The 16,930-nt window shown below is 39.3% G+C and overlaps 1 non-coding gene across 1 annotated transcript; it reads left to right on the forward strand.

Annotated features, from left to right (window-relative positions):
* The first annotated feature begins 6,344 nt into the window (after nucleotides 1–6,344).
* trnai-aau (transfer RNA isoleucine (anticodon AAU)) lies at nucleotides 6,345–6,418 on the forward strand. The gene has a single exon. It is a non-coding gene; the product is annotated as a tRNA-Ile (tRNA).
* The last annotated feature ends 10,512 nt before the right edge of the window (nucleotides 6,419–16,930 follow it).

Raw genomic sequence — 16,930 nt, forward strand, 5'->3', positions numbered from 1 at the left:
ATATATATATATTTGTTTATTTATTTATTTATTTTTTCAAATTAAAGACATATGCATGTTTTACTGGTGCACAAAATGAATCGTGCATTAACATCACTGTGTTCAACGAATAAAACCAATACAATGCATGAACTCACAACAAATTACATACATACCTTTTCACAAAGACATGACCTTTTTTAATTCTACCACACTGAAATCATTTAAATTTTTAACCTCATGTATTTCTTTTTTTTGTGATCAAATTTTTATTGTTTACATAATAACAACAAAAACACAATACCCCCCCCCAAAAAAAAAAAAAAAAAAAAAAAACATCCCGAGCTCAAATTTTTAACCTCATGTATTTCAATAATGAACTTATTGTATTTATGCTATTTGTTATTTTTAACATTTTAACACACACTCATCATCTAATTTCAGTGTGAAATTGTTATGTGATTATGTCTAGTCTGCTCCGCAGTTTCTTTCAACAAACTCTATAGGTTTATCTTTTAATCAATTCAATTCAATTCATTTTATTTTTGCAATGCCCAAAATCACAACAACAGTTGTCTCGAAGGGCGTTCATCTTTTGGTTGTTGGGTGAAACCAGAGTACCCGGAGGAAACCCATCCAGACACGGGGAGAAACATGCAAAACTCCACACAGAAAGGCCTGGCGACCCGGGGATCGAACCAAACCTTCTTGCTGTAAGGCAGGTGCTTATTCTCCATGTGCTGAAGTAGTGTTGACAGTTTCATTGCCTCATTTGCTTTTCCCACATATTACGCAGAGCGGACTCTGCGTGTGAGAGTCACCTGTAGCGACAAACCCATATTTTAAGTAGGACTCCTGGTATGGTCTCTTAAATTTAGTTTCCTTTTTCTTGGTGGTTATAGGCTCCTCTTCTGGCTCCTCAGTTGGCCTTTTCTCCTTTGTTAAAAAGTTTTCCAAAGACTTTTGTTTTGGCTCATTTTCACTCGCTTGTGGCTCTACTTTTGGGCGACGTGTCTGATGTGTTATACTTGAAACGTCATCGCGGAGACAAAAGCAGATATATCACAGATATAATAAACTTGTCACTACATCAAATAGCTTTATGTGGCGATTTCCTCTCAGGATTTTCATTATACATCTACGGACAAGCTTATTAGCGTGTCATGAGAGACGGTTGAAAGTTACATCGGAGAAGATCCTCCTGCTCCTGACCCCTGTGCGCACAGCGTCTGAAAATCAGGGCTGTGTCTTTACGCAGGACTGTGAGCTGTGTCTGTGAGGCGTGAGCAGTGTTTGTTTTTAACATTGTTCCGCGAGTGTGACGCTTATTTTGATCAACAAAAAATAAGAAAATATTTAATAAATATATTGTAATTTAATATTTCAAGATCACAATAATCTTCCAATTTAAACTACAATAAAAAAGAACTAATACCATTAAAATACACTTCAGTTAAATACTTGAAATTTATTTTCCCAGGCCACGCAGAGCCGCAGTATAAGGATGAAAAAGACGCATACGGCTCCGGTGTCGCAGGTTGCCGACCCCTGCGCTAATTAATATTTATTGCAAATCAGTGTGACTTCTGCTGTTGCCTTTGAGAGACCAGGTCAGAAACGTGTGGCTTCACCTGGGCAAGTGCCACTCTCATGTCATTTTCACAGCAAAGTCTCTTACTTTTCTTCGTTTTTATGTCGTTTTATGTTTTTATGCCATTCACACGGCTCATTTAAGTTGGGCAGTTACTTCGATAGACACATCAAAGGGTGCATTTGTTGAATTGGGCCAACGTCTGAAGAGGCTTGCAGTCTGCTAATGATATGAGTCGGGTGTTTGTCTTGACCTCCGCCGAACCCCTGAGACTGACTCACCGAACCCCTAGGGTTCGATCGAACCCAGGTTAAGAACCACTGACATAAGTATTATCTTAATATATAAAACTGTGTATTCCTTTGTACACAATTGTAACAGCTATTATTGAGTCTTAATTTCTGATAATTGTGTCTTTGAATAATATGACATGTCACTTACACAACACTAAGTATTAATAGTTGAGTGTACAAATAGAAATGGTGGTCATTGCTTATTACTGTCCAAAGTATTTATTCAGTATTTACAAAAAACACACATCAAAAGAGAACTCGCATACAATATATTACATTGAGTAAAAAACAAAAACCCTATTTAAAATGTTAATATATCAAATATTCACAGTCCTCATTAAGTGGCATTTTTGGCTTGATGTACTTAGACAGTAGAAGATGTTGGCAACTGTGGCTGGGAGGAGGTGGGGGAAGGTGATGTCTCCTGGATAGCTTATCTATCTATCTGCAGGCTCTGGAAGTACAAAAGTAAGCAGTTATTTCTGAACCTGTGTACATTTATAATGTACATGTAGTATTTTATTACAGTATATACACATATAATTATACATACCGGTTCCATCCCAGTCCCCTTCATAAAGGTCCAGTCTTTCTTGCTGCTCCTTAATTTTTTCTGTGGCCTGTTCCAATTCTCTATTTCGTGTAGACAGTTGCTTAGATAAATCCTGGATTTGCTGATGAGCAGCCTTTAGTTGACGGGTGAGTGTGATGACTGCATTTGAGTAGCTGTGTAGATTGGCAGCAAGTTTGTGCCGAGGATATTCTGGATTTTGTGCTTGGTACTGGAAAGACATGAAATGTAAACATTACTCACATCTAAAATTTGGAGATTCATTTGCTACAACAATTTTTTTGTGGAAGAGTATTTCTTTCATGACATTTGTGGTGTACTCTTCCTACTGAATGTAAATTAATTTACAGTCCAAGTGGCAGTGGAAAGAAGCATAACCTGACAAGGCAGAAACTACTTGTGTGTGGCTGACAATGAAGACAGTACAGGTAAGGTTTTAATGAATTGTAAAAAAGTAAAAAAGTAAAGGGTTTGATTACGTCATTGCGGAGACATTTGATGGATTGAAATATATGTAGTTTAGAACACATTTGGGTATTGAATTGGCCACTTTTAATCATTATTGACTTGACATGTAAGAAAAACAATCTAATATATTCATTGTGAAATGAAAAGGTAATTGTACTATGCTGAATATGAGATCTACAAAATATATATCAAATATCTTAATTCCATTTGGCAACGTGACAGTGACATTACCAAACAATGCTGAGAATTATTGGACTACAGTGGGTGGAAGTAATGGTTACTTGTGTTTTGCTATGTGGATGTTAGTAGTTGTTTAACATTGGATGTATGTTTTCCTTACAACATAGGATTTACAATGTGTGTCATGTTATACACAATACTTACAGACAAAAGTTGAAGATGACTCCGGTGAAAGCGTTCCTCCTCAGAGTCCACAGCTGGTAGTTTGGATGGGGAAGTCATCCTGTTGACCATTCTATAAAGGAACAAAATGTTACCATTGAATCGTGTTTCAATAGTGGAAAAAACAAACAAAACACTGATTATATTAACTTGCCTGTTAGGAATTCTCTGCTTCAGATGTTGAGAACGTCTGGACGGTGCTCAGTGTAAAGAGCCCAAGACACGATACTTAAACTGTTTGTGGGTAGGTGGAGTTTATTCATGCACAGTGCTGAATGATAAGGACAACCCCAAAAAACCCAGACTCTTTTCTTGTAGCCGCACCTTTACAATTGAAAGGTGAATGTAAATCGCTGTCAGACATGACAGACGTCTGTGAATGTGTATTGAAGGGTCTAGTACAGTGATTCTTAACCTTGTTGGAGGTACTGAACCCCACCGGTTTCATATGCGCATTCACCAAACCCTTTTTTATTGAAAACATTTTTATTTATTTTTTTCAAATTCAAGACACATGTATGTTTTACTGGTGCACAAAATGAATCGTGCATTAACATCACTGTGTTCAAAGAATAAAACCAATACAATGCATGAAATCACAGCAAATTGCATACATACCTTTTTACAAAGACATGACCTTTTTTAATTCTACCACACTGAAATTATTTACATTTTTAACCTCATGTATTTCAATAATGAACTTATTGTATTTATGCTATTTATTATTTTTAACATTTTAACACACACCCATCACCTAATTTCCATCACGCTACAGGAGTCGGCCTTTAACACGCAAAGAGCCATTTGGACCCAGTTTCCACGGAAAATAAATCACTGGGAGCCACAAATACTTTTTGACATCTAAAATGAAGATAACATTTGTAATGGAAATTTAAATATTGTGTCATTATTTTACCTTTTAGAAATCACATGGTCTCGTAACTAAAACTCATTTGGTTTGGTCGTCAAAGACAGTGTTAGAAAAACCTTTCATGTCAACCCTTTTGTTCCCTTTTGGTGGCTAGACTTGTTAAGATGTGTTGTAATGCAAGTGAAAGTAGATGCAACCAGACCATACAGTCGGCCTTCAATCCCTCCCTATTGACCCCCTGAGGGGACCCAGCTCTCTCCAGGAGCTGGTCTGACCACACCTCAGCAGAAGTACCACACTCCCTCCCCTGAAGTGTTTCACATCTAGTATTGTTTCTACTCCACATGCTACTTCACACCTTGTATTGTCTCTACTCCAAATGTTACCTCCTGAGGGGAACCGGCTCCTAAATGTCTACAGGAGCTGGTCTGACCACCCCTCAATGGGAGTGTCACATGCTTACTTTGAAATGTATGTCCTCTGGTCATCTCAACCTATATAAACTGGGTGCTTTCCAGCATTCGGGGTCTGACATAAGGGGGAGATGCTGTCGTACCTATTTCTTGCAAGAAATAAACTCTTGTCTATGCTTCAACATTCACCAGAGCCTGCAAAAGGAGTCTTATTTCCTCGGCACATTGTATATAATTATAATAATAATGTAAAGGAATAATGAAGGTTTTATTTTCACGGACAAGCCTTCTACACATGGCAGATAAATATGGCAAAAATAAGTTAAGTGCATAAAAAATACAACTCACCAAACCGTTGCATCAGAGGGAGCCCTGCACTTGTTTCTTTGGGATGAGGTGGTCCCATCGAGGAGTGATGAGAGACAATGACACCCGCAGTGTGATTATGTCTAGTCTGCTCCACAGTTTCTTTCAAAAAACTCTAAGGCTTATCTTTTAATCCCAGGTGCTTAGTCTCCATGTGCCAAAGCAGTTTTGAAGGTTTCATTGCCTCATTTTGCTTTTCCCACATATTACGCAGAGCGGACTCTGCGCGTGAGACTCACCTGTAGCGACAAACCCATTTTAAGTAAGACTCCTGGTACTGTCTCTTAAATTTAGCTTCCTTTTTCTTGGTGGTTGTAGGCTCCTCTTCTGGCTCCTCCTTTGTTAAAACGCTCTCCAAAGACTTTTGTTTTGGCTCATTTCACTCGCTTGTGGCTCTACTTTTGGGTGACATGTCTGATGTGTTATACGTGAAACGTCATCGTGGAGACAAAAGCAGATCTATCACGGATATAATAAACTTGTCACTATATCAGATAGATTTATGTGTCGATTTCCTCTCAGGATTTTCATTATACATGTACGGACAAGCTTATTAGCGCGTCATGAGGGATGGGCGAAAGTTACATCGGAGAAGATCCTCCTAATATTTTAAGATCACAATAATCTTCCAATTTAAACTACAATAAAAATGAACTAACACAAATAAAATACACTTCAGTTAAATACTTGAAATTTATTTTCCCAAGCCACGCAGAGCCGCAGTATAAGGATGAAAGAGCCGACCCCGAATGAATATTTACTGCAAATCAGTGTGACTTCTGCTGTTGCCTTTGAGAGACCAGTTCAGAAACGCGTGGCTTCACCTTGGCAAGTGCCACTCTTATGTCAGTTTCACAGCAAAGTCTCTTCCTTTTCTTCATTTTTATGTCGTTTTATGTTTTTATGCCGTTCAAACGGCTCATTTAAGTTGGGCAGGTACTTCGATAGACACATCAAAGGGTGCATTTGACTCTCCGAACCCCTAGGGTTCGATCGAACCTAGGTTAAGAACCACTGTTCTAAAACTATGCTGGAAGTATACTGGAGGTATACTAGAAACTTACTGGCCAGCTTAGTTTTACCAGATATCTTAGCTTACAGGAAATAGTGAAACTTGCTCGAAAGCAAAACCTGCCAATTTCAATTGGCTTCATCAACTGGATCTTTGTGGGGTAAAAGCAACAAGGTATTGCCAAAACATTTCAGCCTACATTTGAGCCTTGTGCTGCATCAGTTTAAAGATTTCTCCCAAGATATTTTTTGGTGTTTAAGCCTTTTTCAGTAAATAGTGGACCTTACCCAAAGCTCAACGAATGGAGTCAAATTGCTTCTCCCTTTGTTTCCCTGAAAGTACTCCCACATCAACGCTAAATGAAGAGCGCTAGCACATGGCCGGTTAGCTCAGCTGGTTAGAGCGTGGTGCTAATAATGCCAAGGTTGAGGGTTTGATCCCCTTCCTGGCCAGCTTATGTATTGGAGGTACCCTTGCATTACCAAAACAGTCAACCTTGCACAAAAGCAAAATTAAACTACCCAGTTTATGTATGACACAAATGCAATTGTGTTGTCGAGAATTTGAGCCTTGAGCTGCATTTACCTCAGACCTTTGGAGGTGTTAACTAGTCTATCAGTAAAGAGTGGAAATTTATATAAAGGAATCCTGCCAGTTGCAACTTCCTTTATGAACATGTTCAGCCGCAAGTCCGTTTCACCAGGCTTCTTGTACATTGGTAGATAAGGTAAAGATGACTATGCAAGAGAGCTACCAGATGGCAGGTTAGCTCAGCTGGTTAGAGTGTGGTGCTAATATCGCCAAGGTCGAGGGTTTGATCCCCTTATGAAAAAGGACCTTTTTTGGGTAATTGCAAGTGTGTTGCCAATAAATTTATGCCATTTTGCTGCTCACTAAATTCTAAAACTATGCTGGAAGTATACTGGAGGTATACTAGAAACTGTACTGTCCAGCTTAGTTTTACCAAATATCTTAGCTTTCAGAGAAATAGTGATTTGCTCGAGAGCAAAACCTGCCAATTTCAATTGGCTTTATAAACTGGATCTTTGTGGGGTAAAGGCAACAGGACAGATACTGCGTAGCTTGCACCGTAGCTTGCTTCCTTGTCCTCTCCCTCATAGAAGCTACAATTTGTGCTCAAGTGTTAAGTGTATGCCTGTGTCACTGGCGTATGTATATCTTTGTCTGAGTCCCTCCAGATGCTGCCGTTTTGTCCTGTCTTTTCTGTTGCTCACTGCTACTTTTTACTGTCTGCTGCTTTCACCATGCGTGTACACGTGGTCCACCGGTGCCACGCTGAAAGGTTATATGAGGACTTCTGCCCTGCTCCATGCACCTGTATGCACCGGACGTACCCATTCTTACGCTCCTATTGGGCGTCAATGGATTGAAGACACATTTCATGGGATACCGACAAAGTTACGAGATTCGTGAAATTGGACTATTGTTCTCATTATCCAGGTGAATGTGTATAGAAATATCATTTAAACCCCTATTTTAATATTTTTGATGAGAGTGAAGAGGGAGAGACACTCCAGCAGTTCTTGCTGGCATTAATGGGCTTGATGGAAAGAGTTAAGCAGAAGGTTCCTGGTAAAGAGCTGTTGCGAGACCAGTTTATTGAACATGTTTTTAATGACCTTAAACAATATGAGTGACAGAATCTTAGAGCAGGGCTTTGAGGTCAGGGGAGAAACAATCAGGTGGGAACTGGAGGGCTTGCCAGCTGGTATGTGAGGCCGGAGTAACTCAATGCCCTTGGCAGTGGGGCTACAGTATGTCATGCAGGGTGATCAACAGAGGAAGATGAACCTCACTCGGGCTGAGGTAAGCGGAATGAAGGAGCTGCTGAAAAAGCAACAGGAGCATCCCAATCTCCTCACACGAAGTATTGCCGTTGCCAGCAGCCTGGGCATATAGCGAGAGACTGTGATGGACTCCGTGTCCCCCAAGCGCAGGCTCACTTTATGGCACAGCGTCAATTGGCTGAACAGCCAGAAAAAAATGAATGCCGTTCAACATCAACAGGACTCTAAGAGCCATCATTGCAAACACAACTAGGTTGAGGCCTCTTGAGGCCTAAGGCAAGCCACTTGCACAAGTGACCATCAAATGTGGCATATGCAAAGGAGACAGTGTCCCCACTGCTTGTCTTCACAGGTCTGAACCCCCTTAGACAAATCATGAACAACACTGGCTGTGGATACCGATTCAGGAATGGGGCCACCTTCAGTCACAATCTCTACATGGATGACATCAAACTGTACTATAACAATGAGAGAGAAATCGACTTACTGATCCACACCACCATCTACAGCACAGACAACGAAAGCAGCCATGACCAAATACCTCCAACAAGTAAGGCAAGTCCTAAGGAGTCAGTTCAAATGCAAAAACAAGACCCAGGCAATAAACAGCTATGCCCTGCAAGTAATCAGATACCCAGCAGGAATCATAAGCTGGCCAAATACACACACACACACACACCACAGACATTAAGGTCAGAAAGCTCCTCACCATGCATGACATGTTTCATCCCAAATCCCGCCCCCTGAGTCTGTACGCAAGCCATAAGGAAGAAGGCCGAGGACAGGGTGAGAGCCACTGTCCAGGATGAAACATAATAATAATAATAATAATTAAAACTGCAAGCAGTGATAAAGGCCCTCGCCACCCCTTGCGACCGCGGGGTACACGCCACCGCGGAGATCCTGCCTTTCGTTCCTGCTTACATCGCCCCTCCCCCCAAAATCAGCAACTGAGTAATACTACTCCATTCATTCCAATGAGAGCATTTATGACATTGTCACGCCTGAACGGTTGGAAATAGAGGTATGTCTTCATTGGCTTTTTTATTCAGTATGATGAGAGGAATATGTGTACCAAATTTTAATGGTCTATGACACAGTAAATATTTTTCATCCCAGTTAACCAAAACCCATGTATTTCAATGAGAAATGTCAGACATTGCCATGGCAACACCTTTGAAATTAGAGGTATGTTCTTATTGACTTTTTTGTTCAGGTTGCCAAGCCAAATGTCCATGCCCAATTTCAAATGTTTACGTCAAATTAATTTTTTTGGGCCGATTCAAAAGTTCAAGGGGGCACTGTGGAGTAAAAAAAATTCTGACATATGTAAATTGTATATCATTTCATGTAGATCAAGATTTTAAACAAAATGTATATGCCGGGAAATAGGACACTGCATGTGTGAGTTATGCTCACTTAAACACTTCAAAATATTGCTTTTTTCTTTGCAGGCTGGCCACACCCATATTTTATGATGTAGAAAAATCCAAGACAGTTCCCTATAATCCCACATGGGTCTAGTTCATTTTGACCAATTTGCAAATTTTTTCAATGAAAATCTGAGGCGCAAAAAATCCAAATGTGAGAGGTAAAATTTTGAAAAAATGGGGTTCCGCCCACAATGGCCGACTTCCTGTAGGGTTTAGGGTGGGGTCATAATATAATTTTTTACTTGTCTTCACATCTTCTATGTTTGTAACAAATTTAATTTGTCTACGATGAAAAAGGTCTCTCATTGCCGCAATGTATTTCAAATTTTGAGGTGGCACTATTGAGTCATTTTGATACATTAATTTTTTTGAACATCAAAATAATTAATTTTTCACCAATCTTGAATTTTGGGTCCAATAAAATTGACTTTTCGTTAACGTTCAGGGGGTCAAAAGTGGATTCAAAGTCGCGACCAAAATAAGAAGAAGAAGAAGAATAATGGAAATGCATTTTCCACCCATTATTTTTCTCCTAAACCATAACAGCTACAGTCATGTGACTTTTTCACATTGTGCCCCATCACAAATAAGGCCCCTGTGATTTTTTTCACACGTCCACGACAAATCGCTTGTCTTCTAAGAATTTTTGAAAATGAAATTTGAAGAGGGCGCTAGAGAGCCATTTTGTGAGAGAGTGCCTTGATTTGCATACCATTGCGTTCAGCTTACAAATGTGCATAAACGCTGTATTAGCGTTTTCCCAACAAAAAATGTGTGAAAGAGAAATATTTTATTGAAATATTGCAAAAATTGCAATTTTGTTGAAAATTCACCCTGACCACACCCAAAGTCATAATCAAAATGTAATTGTTAATCTTTAATCACACATGGGTTTAGAGGGATTTGGCCAAATTTGACGTGTTTGTGATGAAAACTGGGCGAGAAAATGTCCTGAATGTGAGGGTGTGCACTTTTGTCGTTCTCGGGTTTGATCCAATATGGCCGACGTCTTGTACATTTTAGGGCGGGGCCATAATATCATTTTTGTCATGTCCCGACATGTACTATTTTTTTATGTGAGTTTCGGATTTTTACGTCGACTTTTTTCCGAGTCGGGCTCCCATTGGCCCCATGAAAATCAAAGTTTGAGGTGGCGCTACTGAGTCATCTTTCGTTATTTTTTCTCGGGGTCTTTTGTGACAATTAGAGCTCGTCGAGTTCTAATTTTTGACACCACTCACTGCCATGGCCGGGACGGAGTCCCAGGCTCGGGCCTAATAATGGAAACGCATTTTCCACCCATTATTTTTCTCCTAAACCATAACAGCTACAGTCATGTGACTTTCTCACATTGTGCCCCATCACAAATAAGGCCCCTGTGAATTTTTTCACACGTCCACGACAAATAGATTGTCTTCTACGAATTTTTGAAAATGAAATTTGAAGAGGGCGCTAGAGAGCCATTTTGTCAGAGAGTGCCTTGATTTGCATATCATTGCGTTCAGCTCACAAATGTGCATAAACGCTGTATTAGCCTTTTCCCAACAAAAAATGTGTGAAAGAGAAATATTTTATTGAAATATTCCAAAAATTGTGATTTTGTTGAAAATTCACCCTGACCACACCCAAAGTCATAATCAAAATGTAATTGTTAATCTTTAATCACACATGGGTTTAGAGGGATTTGGCCAAATTTGAAGTGTTTGTGATGAAAACTGGGCGAGAAAATGTCCTGAATGCGAGGGTGTGCACTTTTGTCATTCCCGGGTTTGATCTAATATGGCCGACTTCCTGTACATTTTAGGGCGGGGCCATAATATCATTTTTGTCATGTCCCGACATGTACTATTTTTAGATGTGAGTTTCGGATTTTTACGTCGACTTTTTTCCGAGTCGGGCTCCCATTGGCCCCATGAAAATCAAAGTTTGAGGTGGCGCTACCGAGTCGTCTTTCGATATTTTTTCTCGGGGTCTTTTGTGACAATTAGAGCTCATCGAGTTCTAATTTTTGACACCACTCACTGCCATGTCGGGGCGTGTTTACTACTTGATTTTTGCCATTTTCCGGGTTTCGGACGCGGTTTTAATGAGTCCCTCGCCGGGACGGAGTCCCAGGCTCGGGCCTAATAATAATAATAATAATAATAATAATAATGCCTTACACTTGTAATGCGCTTTACAGGCTTGTCAAAGCCTCTCCAAACATCCAAGATCTGTAAGTACATCATGGACAAGACCACAACAGATGACGTGTTCAGCAAATGTCTCAGACAGTGGAGTGCAGAGGAAGAGGTGCTGGAGGTATCATCATGGGAGGACAAGCCCCTACATGGGATGTACAACCGAAACATAACTGAAGTGGCTGATATCAAGAAATCCTACCAATGGCTTGAAAGAGCTGGTCTGAAGCCCAGCACAGAGGCACTCATTTTGGCTGCACAGGAGCAGGCCTTGAGCACTAGCGCAATAGAGGCCCAGATTTACCACACCAGACAAGACCCAATGTATAGGCTGTGTAAAAAGGCCCCTGAGACAATCCAGCACATAACTGCAGGGTGTAAGATGCTGCCAGGGAAAGCATACATGGAGCGGCATAACCAAGTGGCGGGCATAGTGTACAGAAACGTCTTTGCAGAGTACGGACTGGACCAAGGTCGAGGTGGGAAGCACCTCCAAATGTAGTGGAGGATGATCGAGCCAAGATCCTGCGGGACTTCCAGATACAGACTGACAGTATGGTGATGGCGAACCAACCGGACATTGTGGTGGTGGATAAACAACAGAGCAAAGCCGTTGTGGTGGACATTGAGGTACCAAGTCACGGGAACATCAGGAAAAAGGAACATGGGAAACTAGAGAAATACCAGGGGCTCAAAGAAGAGCTGAAGAAGGCCTGGAAGGTGAAGGCATCAGAGGTGCCCATGGTCATTGGAGCACTCGGAGCAGTGACCCCCAAAATGGAGGAGTGGCTACACCAGATCTCAGGAAAAACATTAGACATCTCAGTCCAGAAAAGCGCAGTACTAGGAACAGCAAAGATACTGCACAGAAAAAAGGATTATTAAAAAAATGTGTTGGAGTTTTGAATCAGTCAATGTGAAATTATTATGAATAATTATGTGTTTTTAACATGCACCAATTATGAAGGCATAACTCACTATAATTCCGCTATTTGTCTTTTGTTTTTGTTCTGTGTACAGAATAGGCAGGTAAGTAGAGTAGCCAAAAATTGTAAGTAAAAGTAATGTTATTTCAAAACAATATTACTCAAGTAGAAGTACTACGTAGTGATCCAAGGAATTAAGTAAGTGAAAAAAAGTATTTGAGAAAACATAAAATTACCTTATCTTAACAGTAACTGTTGGGGCGTAACATCTGATTTATGTAAATTTCAAGGACAAAACTTGAAATAATACACAAAATCAGGTGTTTTCAAAGGTGACAAAAAATCTAATAATTTTATATCAATATAAAGCTATGGCCACTTGCAGACTTACACAGTGAAAAGACTAACCAAAACATTTTACTCAAGTCTCTTACTTGAGTAAAATGTTACTGTTACTTCAGTTAAAATATTATAGACGTAGAAGTAAAAGTATGATTCTAGAAAAGTATTCTGAAAAAAAAAAAAAAAAAAAAAATCTATAAAAAGGGACTCAAAGTGAGAAATGTTACAACCCAAAAACCAAATTCAAGAAATTTCAAGAGAGGAGAGAGTGTTCCAATTTTTCTGAACCGAAAAACAACACTCTTCTTTTCCACAATTAGGCCTAACCCCTCCCCCCAAAAAAGGTGTAATATACTATAATTATTCTGTTTGTCTCGTGTTTATGTTTTGTGTACAGAACAGGCAGTGGTGGGTAGAGTAGTCATAAAATAATAATAAATTGTCCTCAAGTAAGTGTAACATTACTTCAATATAATATTACACTAGTAGAAGTACTACTCAAGTATGAGTAAAATTTGGTATTTTCGAAGGAGACAAAAATAATTCCATATTGTCAACATAAATTTTTTGCCATTTGTAGTCTTACTCACAATGGAAAGAGTAACCTGATATGAGGTTTTCTATTCTATTCTAAGATTAATTTCTTTTCAAAGTGATTCAAATAAATGTAACTGAGTAAATCTCTGACAACAGGGGGTCACAAAATACTTACGTTAATCATTTCAAGAAGTTATGGATATTTTGTTGTTTCTGTCTTTGGCCCTGATTCATTGTTCCTATAAAACCTGTGTATATATAACAAACACATGGACATATTTGATTAGAAGTAAGAGCAGGTAGGGTTGTCGAAAGTGTCAACAATCAGATACTAATATTAAAACTAGTATCAAAACGAGATACTCGTTTCAGTAAGTATCCATAATCTATTTTCTTCCACTTATGGGTTGCAGGGCAGCAGACTAAGCAGGGACTCCCAGACTCCTCCATCCCAAAAACTCCTCCTGCTTACCTTGGGGTCCCAAAGAGGTAATACAGGCCAGCCGAGAAACATAGTCCCTTCAGCCTTCCACGGGGTTACCTCCTGGTAGGACATGCCTAGAACATCTCTCCAGGGATGCATCTAGGGAGCATCCGAAACAGATTCCCAAGCCACTTCAGCTGGCTCCTATTAATAATAAAAAAGTCACATTCACAGGACAGAAATGAACCTTTCCTGGAGCGACGTGCACAGACGTTTTGAAGAGCAGGTGCTCAGCCAAGAGAAAATGACACTTTTCCACATCAATTAAAATGAACTTATCTACAGTTTTTAAAAGTAAGCAAAATGATTTAGCTTCTTTGGGGATTAATTTTAGGTGTATGTCTGTTGAAGTTTAGCAGCTTTGTGCGTAGGTGTACGAGCTGAGAGACCAACATGAATATTTTTGAAAATGAGAGCGACAGAGCAAAAAAGGAACATATGAGGGGGGTCTAGGGTCCCTCCTCCTGGAGCTTTTGATAAAAATAAATGCAATTTCCTGTAATCTGAGGTATCTAGGTGAAGGTTCTTCTAGCAGTCTGATACAGAAGAATGGGATATAAATTTGTTGTTGTAGCTACTTCTTTCAATTCAAAATATGCAATTGTTTAATTCACTATAACAACTGGTCTGCTTTTATGCAACACGAGTCATTAAGTTCCATTTTAGAAAGACTGATTACTTGGTGTTCTGTGGAGCCCCAGCCCTCTACAACCTCCCTGAGCTCCGCGCCTGCTCTCCAGCTAATGTCTGAGGAGGAGCCTCACATTGTGGGGCTATGGACAACCACTCCAGAGAACAGTCACAGTCCAGTCTAAAACATTTGTCCACACACTTAAACTTAAGTGTTATGTTTCTTTTATGAGAATTCAACTGATCTTTTTCACTCTTTTTATACTTGCTATAGTGGCATCCTTTTATTATTGAGTGTTTAAAATAACTTTTACCCATCTACTCTCTTCATGGGGTAAATATTAAACCTAAAAAAATGTGTTGACCATAGGGACACTTAAGTCAAAGGGGCAGGACCTTGAGCACAACCAGGGCTCTATCTGTGCATGCCCCTGCTTTCCTGAATACCTTTAGAATGATCTTGAGCTATATCAGATATATGATATATGTAGTATAAGACCACATAGACTGGTGTACACCCATGGACCACTATGGGACCTACTTGTATGACTAAGGGATTACAAAGATATAAAATCACACGGTAATATAAAACAAAGTACAGTACTGATTTTTAATTATCATTGTTGTATTGGAATTGCTATTGAGTATTGAGTCTATTCCTTAGTATCTGAATTTTAGTATCGTAACAACACTTTAAGGAGGGAAAACATTCTGTCAATATAATTTGTAATAAAAAAAAAGATTTCATGAGTAGCAATATTTACAGGGCAAAAATAATGCACAATCCGTGTGGAAGTAGTTCTGACCAAAAATGTTGCAATAAAAGACCTAAGTTAAGGCTGTTCATATGTTTACATTTAGTACTTGCATACAGTTAAGTTGTTGTTTTGTAAAAAAAAAAAAAACAACAACTTTAAAGGCTACTTCAAATAGTGGCATTTGTTTAGGCCCTATTGTCTATTTATTATTCATTTAACATTTATATGACACTAATTACTGATGAAACTGATGAAAATAAACATTAACACCATCCTATATATGTATTTATTATTATTATTATTATTATTATTATTATTATTATTATTATTATTATTATTATTATTATTGTTATTATTATTATTATTATTATTATTATTATTATTATTATTATTATTATTATTATTATTATTTGTGTTGTCTATTTGTGCTGACTGATATAAGCAGGATATGTTGCCTTGTGTCCCTTTAAAGCCCTGTGACGTCATGCTGATGCAGGTCAGGCTGGATGCTAGACGCAGAGAGAGAGTTGCCGACAGTCCAAGTTCTCCTCTCCGCTCTCCTTACACACAAATCTCCTTCACACACACAAAAAGATTAGGCGTCAAAGGCAAATTGGCACAGTTAGGCTATTTTTACCCAACCCAAAGCGCAAACAGTAACACCGCGCCACGCATTCTTACAGAAAAGCCATCATATTGAGGTCAGGGAGAGACTGCGGTTGCCAGGACGACCAGCTCGCTCGGCGTATAAGCGGAGGGAAGACAGGTATAATAAAGGCTAGAGCGAAATTGGATGCTATAGTCCAGGCATATGCGGCGGCCATTTTGCGATGGTAAGAGCAGAACAAATTCAAATAGGAAATAATAATAATAATAACAACAACAACAACAACAACAACAACAACAACAACAACAATGGCCAGAAAAAAAACAACAACAAAAAAACTCTAAATACAATGCACTGGCCTATGCACTATTTTATGCCAATTTAAAATATATGTGTGCATCACTACACCATATACACAATTATTGATATTTATTCTATTTACTTAAGGCTTATTACTAGCCAATTCAATGCAATTCAATTCAATATATTTTTGTAAAGCCCAAAATCACAACAGCAGTTGCCTCTTAGCGCTAAACATGACAATTGATCTAACTAACAGAAAGTTAGAAAATCAACAATGAAACAGATATTGGTCAATGACAGACAAGCAGATTATTCAACAGAAAACAAGCAAATGGATAACTGTCCCAGAACATCCCCTGCCCTTAGACCATCCTTCTTATCAAGGAAAAACTCACAAAAAAAATAAATAAAAAATAACAAAAACGTGGGGGAAAAAGAAACCTTAAATCTTGAGGAGAACCACAGTGAAGAAGAGATCCACTCCCTTGGGGGGACAAGCTGCAGATGTGTCCAGAACTAATGCACATTCAATTGCAGAAAGAGTTCAAGTCTGCAGGGCCACATTTGTTTGGCAGAAAATACTAATAATATGGCCTATAGAAACATCCAGTTGTAGCATAATTTATTGCAAAATCCTATCCCTGGGGCACTATGAATCTATGGTCTTCCGAGACTTCAATTCCGATTATTTAGGAGAATAAGTTTGCATGAGATCTTGAGTAGGCTATAGGTTTACAGTGACAACATGGCTGCCAGCACTGAACGTTGATTACTACAGGTTGCCATGGAGATAATCTCTCTAGCCTTTCTTACACCACATTGGAGGACACTGCGGAGCGCGCCACGACGCATCACCACCACCACCACTGCACGGAGACAGACGCACACACACACACACACACACACACGGACGCACGCTCACACGGTAGGCTACTGGTGATGCGCGCGCTCTCGTC

Source organism: Periophthalmus magnuspinnatus, chromosome 18, assembly GCF_009829125.3.
Source record: "Periophthalmus magnuspinnatus isolate fPerMag1 chromosome 18, fPerMag1.2.pri, whole genome shotgun sequence".
In the NCBI taxonomy this organism is placed as follows: Eukaryota; Metazoa; Chordata; class Actinopteri; order Gobiiformes; family Gobiidae; genus Periophthalmus; species Periophthalmus magnuspinnatus.